Source organism: Xylocopa sonorina, chromosome 7 (genome assembly GCF_050948175.1).
Source record: "Xylocopa sonorina isolate GNS202 chromosome 7, iyXylSono1_principal, whole genome shotgun sequence".
NCBI lineage: Eukaryota > Metazoa > Arthropoda > Insecta > Hymenoptera > Apidae > Xylocopa > Xylocopa sonorina.
In genome coordinates this window covers 7,061,589-7,073,687 of record NC_135199.1, presented here as the reverse complement: position 1 = coordinate 7,073,687, position 12,099 = coordinate 7,061,589, and the positions used below count along the sequence as shown (strand labels likewise).

Genomic DNA, 12,099 nt, shown 5'->3' with positions numbered 1-12,099 from the left:
GGGCAAAGAAGATTACAGGCAAATGCGAGCTTTCTCCGCGTCCGCGGTAATACCGAAATGTCCCCTCTGCGACCGCGCTTTTAGAGATTCCTGTCGCCCCCGCCGTCGCGCCGCGTGGCCATCCCGAAAGTACTTTTTTCCTTTTCGAAGATACACCCGCCCGTTGTTGGAATAAATAATTACCAGCGGCAATTACGGGCGTACAGACAGTCACGCTTTAGCCGTTGTTATTTATCGCCACTGTGTCTCGCGCTGCCTGGTCTCTTGCCGAGATTACGCGCCAGCGCGAGCACTGGCTGGTCCATTTAACGTTATCAATTTGAAATATTCCTGTTGCTTTCTGGGACGTGAATCACGTTGTGATATTCGCGTCCTCCTTGATGGAACCGTAAGCAGGTACGACGCTGATGTCCCTGGTCGATTCGGACGGTTCGTGTTTTCACCCTTCTAGAGCGACGCGGGAAATGATAATTGATCGCAGCGTTGAATATCGAGTAACGCGCGGGTATGATTGACGCGGCAGAATTGCCTGTACGTCAGGACACGTTAATTAAAAGTGCGCGTCTCGGTAAACGGGCGTCCTTTTCGACAGTTTATTTCAGCTAATTAAATACACGCCCGTCGCTAATTAACAATTAATCTTGAACAAGCAAGCCGGATGGTAACTCTCCTACAAACCGTTACAAAAACATGCTATTATCTGGTAATTAAAATTTACATAATCCCCGGGGCCAGCGATTTTCAGTAATTCATTGCTCTGATTAATTGCCCCCTGCGGGGGCGAGCTTTCTAGATTCCCGTTCTGATCTACCTCCGGCTCGAAAGAGTTTCGTAACTCCGGCTCGTAAAACTTGCGGCAACCGCGCGGATATTCATCGTGTCACGACGGTTATTTGTATCGTGCCGCGTTTTACAGGTACATTCGCGTGTACGCGCGCAAATGCAGGTAGGTGCGCATCGAACACATCGATCGCGGATAGAGATCGAGCGGAGTAGGGTTACTGCAATATGCAATTTGGCTTCTCAATTTCTTCAGCGCGCTTTCACGCATGGAATGGAATCCAATCGGTGACCCACATTTCCTTTGGATGCTCTCGTCGCCACGAGCGGATTTATAGAGGAGGAATCTCCGTAATATCTCCGTCGTCGATTCGTGCAAGCCCCTTCGATGTCTATTTTAAAAGAATTCCACCTCGTTCGTACTGGCTCGAAATGAAAGGGACGAAAAAACGAGGGAAACCAACAGGCAAAATAACCCGTGAATCTCGTCTAACAAGATTCGTCGAAAGCTTGTCTCTCGACGCGCGCGCGCCAGGATTTCGATGACTCCAGCTGTTTCGTCGCGTCGAACGAGACAAGAAGAAGTCGGTGAGAATGAATCGAAGCCAATTAGACGGTCGAATTGGAATTCCTCGTGGATGAAAAATTTGCGAAGACTCTAAAACCCTATAGCTGAAATGAAAAACGCGTCTGAGACGTCTGTGTCCCAACGCCTCGCCCCAATTCGCGGTGCCATCGACCGCGCTTGATACGATATTCTCACGGAGGACGATATATTACGCGCGATAACCTGACTGCGGAAACGGGAAAGAGTTGTTCACCCGTAACTTAGTTGAACTATCGCTGATTCCGAGATATTTGCTCGGGATTACCTCTTCGTTTAACTTCCGTGTGCTCGAGGGGGTGGTTCGCCAGGGGGTGCACGCGCCGTCTGCGCGTACGCGGATGAAGAGAGAGCGAACGGTAACGGAGCGGGTTAGAGGAGGACGTCGAGAGGCGAATTCGACGGATGCGAAGCTGGAGAGAGGAAGGAAGAGGAAGGAAGCAGACGTAACCACCGTTTTCCTTCCAAGACGTTGCCGTGCTCTGGGAACGCTCGAACGAGAATCAACCAGAGAGCCTGACGAGAGGCGATAGGCGAGGGAACGAGTACGATTCTGCAGCCAGCGATAAGAATTGGTAGGTAACGCGTGAACTTTATTCAAGAGTCGCTGAAAGACACTTTTTCCAAGATACTTCGAAGGAAGTAGTAATTCAGTAATCACGAAGACGCAACGTAATCGAAGAACAACGCGAGTAGTCTCGTTCGTAGACCAGAGATACAATTACGCCAGCTTGTCACGAGAAGTACGCGATCGTGCGTGTCAGCCAGCAGATCCAATTCAATTAAAAGAGTACCTCCGCGTTCCGGTTTCACGATGCATCATTCTCCGCGAATTCCCCGGGGGTGCGCGCCTGACCAGAGACTCAAACAGAGGCTCTCGCTTTCATCGTTGACGCGTGGAGGAACGAAACCTATGCCTAGATAGAGCACACGGTTATACACCTGTCGTGCAATGTGGCTGTATCAATCGGTGGTAACTACGCGACACCTTAATTTAGCAGCTCGCTACATACCATTTACGCGTTACGTTACACCGCAAGTATCGATTTCCGCGTCAGGAACGCACCGCGCTGAAATATTATAGCCAGCAATCAAGCAGTACGCGAGCGTTTAGGGTTGAAGGGGTAAAGAGCAATCTTCTCCCGCTCGAGGCGAGACGGATCGCGCGGCTAGCAGCCGGGCAAGGAATAGCAGCGACGAGTGGACCCAGAGGCGTGTACTTGCACGACGACACGCGTCTTTCCGCGCTTTTCTTCGAGAATACCGCGATTATCGTGTCCGAGATTAAATTAACGCGTAACGCACGAGTGATTGCGAAAGTTCGCCGCTGCAACCGGTTTCTCGCTAACCACTTTGGTTTCTCCCGCGCACAGGTTTCGAGAACAGAATCCTGATTGGTATTCGCGACTGAAATAAGTCGTTTCTAAGCCTGGAGGAGAGCAATCTAAATTTCATACTTTAAACGGTCGCGTTTTACGTGCCTCAGCGGGGAGAGGCTCTCGGATACGTGAAGAGGCGCGCGCCGTCCAAGATCGCGGGCAAACAGGAGAAAGTTTAAATTAACTTGCAATATCTGGCGGCTGTTGGCTGCGCCAGCTCCGATCCGAGGCACAACCGCAGACATAATAGTTGCATTATCGCTGCCAACGGGTATTTCCTAGCTGGCATTCGGGGTAGCGATGATCGGACAGTTTAAACGTTCAGGCCAACACTTAATCGATCGGGGGGGCACGCGGTAGTTATCAGAGGCTCGATAGAAATGCGACTGGAGGGAACACCGAACGCGAACTTTGTTCGACAGCTCGCGGGGAACTTGCACGGCGCGTCCGACGCGAGCGAGCGGTTCGAAATGATTTTCGATCGCGGTTTTTCGAATTTCTCCGACCTGCCGGATTTTTCGTTTCGCGTCGCCGTCGATCGATACGCGATTTCCATTCGAATCGCCGGTTCTCGACGTTTTTCTTTTTTTTTTTTTTTTTTTTCGAGTAGCCACGATTTCTATTTTAATTCGCAGCAGATTGATAAACAATTTTCATCGCGCGATTTCTTCGACGGGACCAGTTTTTATTCGGCCGATCGATAAACGATTTCCATACGGCGGAAGGATATTTCTTTCCAACTTGGAACGCTAACGCTCGAGCACGGACAAGTCTTTTTCCCCCCGATGAATCCATTCTCTCAACTTCACGCGCACGTGGTGACCATCTGGACGCCCGCCGTTTTATTCTCCCATCACGGTTGCCCGATAAAAACTTTGAAATTAACCTTTCAGAAGATTTCCGTTATACATCCCGCCGCGTCTCGTTTCCACGAATTTCGTCTACCTTTCGCGCCGTCGTGTTTTTCGTACGGCGTTCGTTTAAAAAAACACCGCAGAGATTTCGATGAAACACCCTGCTCTCGTGTCTGGGGAGCGGAAAGGGGTGAGAGGCGGGGCGAAATTGCTATCGGTCGTTCGATTACTCTCAGATCATAAATCATAATCGCATTCCGCGCACGAAGCCAGGTAAACCCTCGTCGCGAACTATAAACTTCCGTGTGCGACTTTGATGTAACGCCGCGATGTGTACAGGCCGGGCACAAGTGAAATCGTTCGCTGGATCAGTTTTATTAATGGAGGGCCGCGATCACGATCGGCAAAGACTATGACAACCCCGTCAACTTTCCAAAGATTAATGTCGCCTGTTCATTGCGTGCGAGGTGTACTCTTTCCTCCCCTCGTCAACCCCCTCGCGCTCTCTTTCTCGTATTTTTTCACCTTTTACGCTCCTCCACGCGAGAAACCGGGTCGTGCAGCCACGTTTTTGCATATAAAACCGCAATTAATGATAATGGAAATTGTTTCCTCGGCAGAGCCATAACGCATAATCGTTATAAGCCCGGCTCTAATCTCGCCATTCGGTGTTTCAATAAAGAACACGCTGAGCTACAGCGGCGGGACCGCGCGTTTTCCCGCGAATTCGTATATTCAAATGGGTGTCGCGAGCGTGACGAAGACAATTCGCCTGCGGATCAAGCGATTACCAAACAACGTCACGGAACACGAAGTCGACAAGCGTGTTTTAATCGTTCCCCAGAGTAACCACGATTTAAGCGTGTATACAAGAACGGATTATTAACATTAACCCTTCGTTGCTCGAATGGAGAACGAACGTGACAATTATTTCCAAACGACAAAAAGAATCTGGAGGACACGTCTGAAATTGAACCCTGAGATTTGGCCATAAGATGCAAGAGAACCTTCGAAGCAACTCGATGTAATCGCCTTTTGCGAAAACCATGGTTAATTTCTTGCAACCGCTGGCGATTCTTGGGAACCAAGGACAAGGTGCTGTTGAAGTTGACACTCTCCCATCGGACTTTTCATCTCATTAAACTTAAAATTGCGGGCGAATAAAAAAGTTCGGCTGACGGGATGTAATCAGCTTGGCCGATCTGAGCCTGTAGGGCCCTGCAAAAAAGTGCGTGTAAAGCTCTCGAGCTTTGGTAAGAACGCGGGCTTAAAATCGCATGCACCAACCCTCTCACCACGTGGAACGTCCCTTTTCCCGTTGCGCACAGCCGCCCCTTTTAAATACGATCGCTTCCGCTTCGCATTAGCTTATTTTGTATGCAGCTAATTTACATGTCTAACGGGCACGATAAAATTGGTTAACGGTGTTCCGAGGCTGTGAGTGAACGGCCACCTAATTTAAGCTCCGGTGTAAGCAGTTAAGCTCCGTCGCCGATTTCGTAATACACGCTGCTACTACGATTTAATGGCGTCCTAGGCTCGCGTACGTTTCGCGTCCGCTGTCCGCGTATAAACTAGCCAGCCGCGCCCCACGTACTGCAAGCTTTGACAGCGCACTTTTAATCCAATTTTACGAGTGGCTCGCGCGTTGTCTCGAGCCTTCATCCGGAAATCGTTCGTTGATCTCACGGTTTCGACGCGGATTGATTCCATCTCCCGTCATTGAATTCGATGCGAGGCGTGTTTCGAAAAAAAAAGAGGGAAAAAAGAAAGAGAGAAATCGAACGAAAAAATTGGGGAAAAACTGTAAAGGAATGGTGGCTTCCTGCTGTGTTTGCTCGCAAGAGGATTTCGACCATTTCTAGTCAATTTAATGCCGTGCGCGGTGTATCACGCGAAAATAAAAGGGAAAGCCAATCGTTCGATTAAAATGAAAACTAAATACAAAAGACGGCTGTTTCTGCGCTCGCTGTGGTAACCCCGATGCGCGCACGCGAGTTTTTATTCCTTCGAATTATAAATATCAACTGGCGCGGCGTGGACGCAATCCTGTATATTCGTCGGGAAATATTTGCCTTCGCGGACTTTTTACATTTGTTTTCGAAGCGATGCACGCGTGTATTTGAATTCTGGATATTTATATACATTTGGAACGCCATTCTTACGATGTGTCCGCCGAATATTGATCTACTGCAATGCAGCAATACAAAGCTTTCCTCTCGATTCGTCCTTTCCAAACTAACGAGGCTCTCGCATCGACCAGCGTTTCCTTTCGCAAAAGGAAATTAGCGTGAAACAGGGAAAGCTACTTTCCCCCTCCCCGCCCTTTTTCCATTTACTTGTTAGACTAACGTTCGCGTGTCATCGTTTTCCAAAGTACGCGCGTCATTCGTCGAAATTCGAAATGAAAATCTTCGGATTATACGATCGCGCCACGCTTGATAAAAGCCCTACAAGACTTTGCTTTTATGCTCGAACGCGGTCCCGCGGCTAAACGAAGAACAACATTGCAAATATCACCGGCGATGAAATTTAATATTTACTGTAATTTTGCAAACGCGTGGCCAAGGGGAGGAGGAAAGTTCCGCGACGCATCCGCACCGCCTCAACTTCCTCTCCGCGCCATTCTACTTTCATCGCTTCGCCCAGGACGTTGCAATGCTTATCCAATTTAGCCTCAAGCGTAGCGTCGATAACTTTTAGCCGGCGAGAGAAAAGAAGAAGCTTTTGTAAGGAAATCCCGGGGAAGTTGCTCCGGGCGGCGGCCATGGCCAGTAACGTGTCCAACAGCTTAATCTTCAACTAATCCTCGCTCCCTCGACTCGCCGCCTACCGAGGAATTAGAGGTAATCCGAAACACGAGTTTAATGGCCAACTCCTCATACAATCACAAACTGACTGTTTACGGCCAGCCCTTGGGCCTGGTGCATAAACAAATTTACAGCCCTCGTCGATCGATCGATCCGTCGATACCTTTTTCTCGTTGATCTCTGATAAACACGAAGCTGCGAGAGCTGTACAGTAGTTCCTATCGCAGTTATTGCCACGATCGAATGTTCCAAAATACTAGCCGTCGTTTTATCTAGTCACGTTGAATCAACAAAAAAAGACGCGACGTACGAACGAACCGCAAACAGACAGTGCAACAATGCGCTAGGAAATATTCGTAGCCTCGTAGCTTCGACAGTGGTCGAGCGGTCTCATTTAAAGCAGAACAATTGGATGATTTAATTTTATCGCCCCGCCCGCAATTACCCGAATCGCGTTCGATTTTCATTCGCGGTCAGTTACCGCGATACACGCCAGTGTCTCGAACATGCACCACAATCTCCGAATCCCTTGAACGCCAGACACCCCCTCGATCAATCTCAGCGCGCCTCCGTCCGCCGGATGATCGAACCGGATACGAGCGGCAAATTGGAATGGTCCGAGGAAAAACTGGAACGCGAGCAATTTGACCGTTTTCTTTTTCCGTAATCGCGCCGCATTCGAAAGTTTGATCGCAGCCAACCGCCTGTCGAACTTGTGATCGCGTCGTCGTCCCGACGAGACACAACGCGGTCGAGGATGAACGCCCCAACGCTGATTGGAAAGGGACTCGGAGGGCTGCGATTGATCGCGGCCGTGCCCGTGGAAAATCGCGTCGATAGCGAGATCGGTCCACGATCTGTCTGGCAGGGCCTGGATTCTTCTAGGTAAATGTCAGTTCGCAGAGTTTTTGGCCGATTGGAAAACTTGTAGAACGGCGGAACTTCTTCGAACTGTCATTAGTCACCGACGTGTGGGTGCGCGTTCGTGGTGGCCAGTCGGTTTCATTCAATCCCGATCCGGCCTGGTCCCCTTTAACAAACATGTTGACAATCGGCTGGATTGCTGGTTACGAGGGCCGAGGGAGAACAGGCATCCGTGTAATTGGAAGTTACTTCACCCCTGAGGTTCCCTTCGGTTTTCGGTCATTTTCGGAATGGGTACAACTTCGGATGCGATTACTTTTGTTCCACGTTCGATTGGGTCGATGGTCTTCGTATAAAAGGATCTTTGATCGAGTGGAAGAAGTGGAAGAACTCTAGAAAGAAGTTGTTCCACGCGGCGGAAGAACGATCAAGGGGCCCCCGCACACTCGGATAGAATTATCTCTCGACTGTTTCGCGTCGATAAAAGAGCGCGGAGCGAACTCGCGTACAAAGACGGGAGAGAAGATTTCAGGATAGTTTCCTCGCAACAGCGTTCAAATAACAGACGAACGCAACAATTGAACTCCGGCTCGTGACGGATAAATCGAGTTCCCACCGATAATTGTCTCCAAACGTATGTAATCTGGCACCGCCGTAGGGCTCGCGGATTCCCCTTCCGCGTTGATTCGATTTCCCGTCGCTCCGGATAGTAGCTTCCGGGCGAAATCCCCCTGGCGCCCTCTGCCACGGCTCCACGAGTACACGGATCCACCCAATAAGATCGTCAGCGCACCTGGCCGGCTCCCCCGTCGCCCCACCTGGACTCCTCCGCCCCTGTCGCTCCCAAAGGCATCGGTCAAATTCGATTTTCCTTTTACATCGAGCCGAACCATTCGGAATAGCGATCAGTTCTAGTGTCGAGGGAGGGACCTTATTCAGGAAGTTCGCGTTGACTGCTATAGGAGCGGCTGGTCAGCCAGCCAGCCAGCCAGCCAGCCAGCCAGCCACCCAGCGAGTGAAGTGGTAAACTAGATACGGCTACAGATAGGAAGGGAATAGAAGCAGAACCGGGTCAGCTAGCCAATCCCCTCTGCAAGGCACCCCAATCACCCTACCAGGTAACATTCACGTGCATATCCTCCGACTCTTCCGTGTATCCGTGCCAGCGTGCGCGCCCACCGCGTACGTGTGCGCCTCTCGCCCCTCTTTTGTTTCTTCCCATTCTTCCTCCTCGATTTTCTCAGTTCCCCGTTCGTTTTCACGAATACGTACGTGCGAATCGTTCGATCCCGCCCCGCGTACCTCCTTCCCACACATTCTCGACACTCCGTCATCGCACTCGAGAGGATACCATGTGGAAACGAAGGGGTAGAGGGTGGTAGCCGCGGAAAAACTGGAGACCACGGGTCTCGCAACGCGAAAACTCCCGGTGACGTCGATTCCGGTGCGCCAGCCAGGTCCTGGTTGCATAATGGCCAGCGTGCCGCAAAATCCTTGCCACGGCCAGGCACCGGCCTCAAAGGGGGAATCCCGCTGCTACCCAGCCGCGGAACTTTTGCGGTTTCTATCGTCGACATCCGACACAGGAGACCGAGTTCGCCCGCTCCTGGATATATCCCGCTGCGACGCGTCGCGCGGGGAAATTTATCGGATGCAAAGGACCAAGAGGAAAAGAAAGAGGAAGAGAGAGAGAGAGAGAAGAAGAGAGATGGGGAGCGTTTACTTTGCTGGCGTGACCCGCGAGCAGACTGGCGAAATTGGGCCGAGTCTACAACTCCCGCCGGTGTATATTTTCTTTGTCGCCGGCAGAGAGTCAGTCAACAGGGTACGATTCGTACACCCTCTCTCGTCTAACCGCGGCCTTTTATCTTCCTCCTGTGCCTGCCAACCGCGAAGTACAAGTGAATATCCATCTTCCAGGGAAACGTCTCTCAGAAGTATTGTATTACCACGCAAGCGCGACGATCTCTAAGCTGGAGTACGTTCCGGTTTTCCACAGCCATGGAGAATCTACCACCGTCCAGGATTCGTTCGCAGGACATCGTACTCGACGCTCGTCGCTGCGGCTAACGAAATAATTACCGATGCGCATACAAATCCGACGCGCAACTTGCACGCACTCCAGGCAAGCAAGCCTGGTTATGAAAAATGCATATTTAAATACGCGCGTCGAAACGTCATCGCGCGTCGCCTCTGGCGGTCGCTGCGAGCCGCGTGCACGCTTGCTAATGAACTAATTACGACCGCACAGAAGACTGATGCGCGTGAACCACCGCCCCGTGAATACCAGAGTTCGTAAGACCCCCGACGATACTCTTCTCTTCCTCTCGTGCCGCGTGTGTGCCGTCTACGACGCAGTCGAGGCATAATCCCACGTCTAGCTGATGAGATTGTCTGCATAGCAAAGCAAAGGACGCGGGCCAGCGCCGCGATATTAATATGCAATCGAAGCTCTCTTCCACGTAAGCCTGTTACCACGGAGCGTCGCTTAATTTGATGTTCATTCGATTAATCCACCGTGGCTACCGGTAGAAATAACAATGGCTCGAGGACCCTGATACGCGGGGCGCTCGGCACAAACGCCGTCAAGTTTACCTACACGGTGTATCGGTAATTCGACAAGGAAGAGACGCGCGAGACACGAATTCTTCTCGCGTCTTACGTGTAATAATACGTCGATTCGTCGTCAAATGTCGTGCGAGCCGTCGTATCGAGGGGTCTCGGATATTCCTGCGACACGATAAGTGAGAGACTAACGTGGAATCTGGGACACGACGAGGGATCCGCGTAGAGAACTCTGTACGCGAGCCCACTTAAAAGAATGACACATCTGCCAATTGCACGCGCATCGACGTGCCTGTGAAAAATGCACGCCTCTGAAAACGCGATCCTCCGCCAAGTATTCGCCCTCCGCCTCGTTCCAGTTTCGCGGACAAATCCCGCACACACGATACGGAAATATTTTATTCCGTCCTGCGACCTATTTATTCACAAAGCATCCCCCTGTTGCCGATCGTACCGCGATTCCGTCGGCTACCCGCCGTAATTTTCGTTTCGAGACAAAGAGGCCACGGCGCGGTTCGCGTCGCGAACCTGCGATCGTCGATAACCCCGTATGAATGCTCGCTGCAGCGAATCTCTTAGGCCCATTTAAAGTATCTCGGTCCGCGTACTCGGACTCGTGCACGCCGCATTTCTGCGAGCACCCGCTCCTCGCCAGGTGAACGTGACACGTAAAAAATATCATACCGAGTATTCGATGCATCAGGTGATCAGATAAAGAGGAAAAGGTAGCTGACTTCGTCGTTCGTTGTCTCGATAGAATCTCTGTCGACGAACGGCGACCGTTTCGCTTTTGCCATCTAAGTCATTTTGATGACTCAACTGCTAGATGGACATTCCTGGGACCGTTAACATCTTCCGTGAACCGCGTCGTGTTCAGTTTCCTCGCAACAGATCCTCGAGATCGAGATCACGCCGGTGGTAGCCCCTGACCCTTTCTTTTTCTAACCCCTCGGTTAGCGGGATACGCGAGGAAGATCGGACCGTGTGACAACGGTTTACACGCTGAAATCTTCGTCTGCATAATGTACTCTCGCAGTGGAGAACTCGCGAGCAATTTTGTTGGATCCTGTTCGTGGACGATGGTAGAAATTTTCCGAATTTTTACCAACCGATCGCGATATCCGACCATTTTACAATAGGTACAACGATGGCACTCCATTAAGCTAGGCAGTAAATTTAAATCATTTAAGAACCGTTGCTCCAATTAATCTCTTTACCCGTTGGCACGCGTAAATAACGAACGCAACGTCTTCCATCATACGAGCGAACGTGTAATTACTCAATCGACAAAGTAATTCCATTTCGCGCTTCTTGCCGCGCGGGCACGCGCCCATCCACGGGCATTCCACGAGCGTTCCCCTTCGCGTCCGCTTCATTCGCCCGCCAATATTTACGCTGCACGCGTCAATTATTTACGCGCACAAACCGTACGGATATTCATCGTTCGCTCGGCAAACGCCACCACGTCGACGACTTCCGAGCGCTATTGACACGCAAAACGTAAACCGTGTAATTATTTCCAAACCTCGCGTCGTTCCACGTTGTTCCACCCCCGCGTTCCACAAGCGTGCACAGTGTGTAACGCTACAACCGAAAACGAGCACGAGGATGTTTTAAACAACGAACATCACGAACATTCAATCGGCATATCCACGATTCCCTTCAACCGCATCGATGAAGACGTTCGACGAGCTCGTAATTACAGTCTCCCTTAATCGAGTCTCCCTCCGCGACTGTTTGCTAATTAGTTTTTTGCTACGCTCGTTCCCCCATCGATTCCATGGTCGACTACAGAGTCCCACGGTATCCGAGGAAGACATAGCTGCATATCAACGAGCGACATTAGCGATGCGAGCAACCCCTCGAACCACCCTGCGCGACTGCCCCCGGCTCGATGCCATAAATTTGAACGGCGCACGGGGGTTCGAGTGAATCGCGACACGCGCGTAATCTCCTCCTTTCGTCCCGCGTCGTGGCTAAGACCGCGAGTGCTCGCCGAGTGGACGGCTCTATCGCCGTCCCATCTATTTCCCGGTTAATTACCAGCGAAGCAAAGAACTGGGTCGGGCTCTCCTCCTATCCGCGAGTGCCACGCCGCTCGCGGAATCCCGGGAACGAGGCCTGCCAACGGTGATAACGACTCTTTGAATTTTGCGCCGGCCTATGTTAATACCAGCTCCGCTAATGATTCCGCATACCGGCCGCACACAACTTTCCGCCTGAAACGGCGCTCGCGTGCGCTC

The 12,099-nt window shown here is 51.2% G+C and overlaps 1 protein-coding gene across 4 annotated transcripts in view; it reads right to left on the bottom strand.

Moving 5' to 3' along the window:
- Window positions 1-12,099, bottom strand: part of Olf413 (DBH like monooxygenase olf413) — a 225,155-nt gene that overhangs the window by 93,090 nt on the left and 119,966 nt on the right. The gene's annotated exons all lie outside the window — the stretch shown is intronic.